We start from the raw sequence: 2313 nt of genomic DNA, 5'->3' as shown, positions 1-2313 counted from the left end.
AAGAAGAAAAGATGTAAAGAAGATAGTGACATAAAGTAAAGTAAATGCTTTCTCTTTTCTGAAAAGCCAAAGTGTGAATAGTAATAGTAAATAGTAGAAGTCATTTGTGAATAGTAGAAGGCAAGTAGGAGTCATTTATTTTCCTATATATAGCATAGATGTAAACATTGTAAAGTAAGCCGGGAATAAACGAAGCTTTCACAAAAACACTCTCTCAAATATTTAAGATATTCAATACTTAAAAAATAATGGAACGACAATCTGAAATCCAATCAGATATTTCAGATAGCATGAATAAGAAAGAAGCAAATGTATATTGTTCAACAAATATGTAGAACTAATTTCATATATTCCTGAATATCATATATATGATTGATTAAATTTATGTTAGTTATTATGTATTAGAATTATTTGAATCATGATTTCTAGTTTATTAGCACACTGGAAACAGGGAGAAAACTTCTATACTATGACATCCTAATGTTGAAACTGATAGGCAAAGAAAGTCGTTTAGGGGAGTAAACAAAGTTGAGGCGCTGATAAGAAGGAAGTATCCGCTAAAGTACGATGCTAGTAGTGACAGGAAAACATGATAAAGATAATCTAGTTCATAATGATCTAATATGAATTTAATCAATTATGAATATGATAGGAAGGAATAATTTGAAATAAAAAACCCGCATAGTAAAGAACATGACTACATATATGCATGACGAAATGATAAAAAGCTATGAAACTTTAATCTTATATATACTTAAAAATATAGAAATAATTGAATTAAGAAGAATAATATGGGAAAAAATATTTAATGAAAACGAATCAGAGGATATATTAAACCTCCGCTAAAGTACGATGATAGTAGTGACAGGAAAACATGATAAAGATAATCTAGTTCATAATGATCTAATATGAATTTAATCAATTATGAATATGATAGGAAGGAATAATTGAAAATAAAAAACCTGCATAACAACGAACATGACTACATACATGCATGATGAAATGATAAAAAACTATGAAACTTTAATCTTATATATACTTAAAGTTATAGAGATAATTGAATTAAGAAGAATAATATGGGAAAAAATATTTAATGATAACGAATCAGAAGATATATTAAATCAACAATGGTATGAAATTGACCTATATGATTTAGACCTCGAAAGAATAGAATGGCATGATTTAGAAATAAATTCAGATTAAAATGAACTACGAATATTTGCAATATTGGACAGAATCTATGGAAGATATAAAACTATTAGAACAATTAATGGAGGAGAATTTATATATGTATCTAAGAACCCAAGATATGTTATATCTAGAATATATCATAAATAATATTAAAGAGATATCAAGATTAACACCATTCAAAAAAAAATATTATAATAAAATCTGACTAGTTAATACCTCACCTACCACACCACCACCTACCACACTACTAAAAATATATATCGGACAACAACTAGAGATACAAGAAATTGAGATACCAAGTTTCTATGCTAATAAGAGAATAATTGGTATATCAACAATTATCCAAGAACTAGCAAATAATTATCTTAATGGGAATGCAATATGGAGTTATTATTCACGAGACCAACTTATGATATATTCAAACTCAAGGGAGCTAAGGCAAGCAGATATGGACGAAGTACAAAAATGGATATTATCTCTACCCAAACTAGTAGAACAACCTATTACCAAAGCATTAAAGAAGGGATTCATCTCAAATGAACTATTAACCAGATATTGTAAACTAATTGGACACAAATATCCAGATCATATATGTTCAAAATGCAACGGAGAAGATAATGTGATACCAGATGTCCAGCTAGAATAATCAACTAAAGAAAAGAAGAAAAAGACAAAGAGATAAAAAAAAAAGATAACAAAATACATGGCCAAAAAGACAAATAAAATATGTATTATTTTGTAGTACATTATTAAAGTAAATAGTGCAAAAAGTCATGAAGTAGGTGCAACAAGATAGACAAAGAGATAAGAGACAAAGACAAGAAGATAAGAATGGACAAGTGGCAACAAGATAGACAAAGAGATAAGAAGACAAAAGACAAGAAGATAAGAGAGCACGAGGATAAAGAAGAAAAGATGTAAAGAAGATAGTGACATAAAGTAAAGTAAAGACTTTCTCTTTTCTGAAAAGCCAAAGTGTGAATAGTAATAGTAAATAGTAGAAGTCATTTGTGAATAGTAGAAGGCAAGTAGGAGTCATTTATTTTCCTATATATAGGCATAGATGTAAACATTGTAAAGGGAGACGGGAATAAACAAAGCTTTCACAAAAACACTCTCTCA

Source organism: Solanum tuberosum, unplaced genomic scaffold, assembly GCF_000226075.1.
Source record: "Solanum tuberosum cultivar DM 1-3 516 R44 unplaced genomic scaffold, SolTub_3.0 scf00056, whole genome shotgun sequence".
Classification (NCBI taxonomy): domain Eukaryota; kingdom Viridiplantae; phylum Streptophyta; class Magnoliopsida; order Solanales; family Solanaceae; genus Solanum; species Solanum tuberosum.
Note: the sequence above shows the minus strand (reverse complement) of the source record.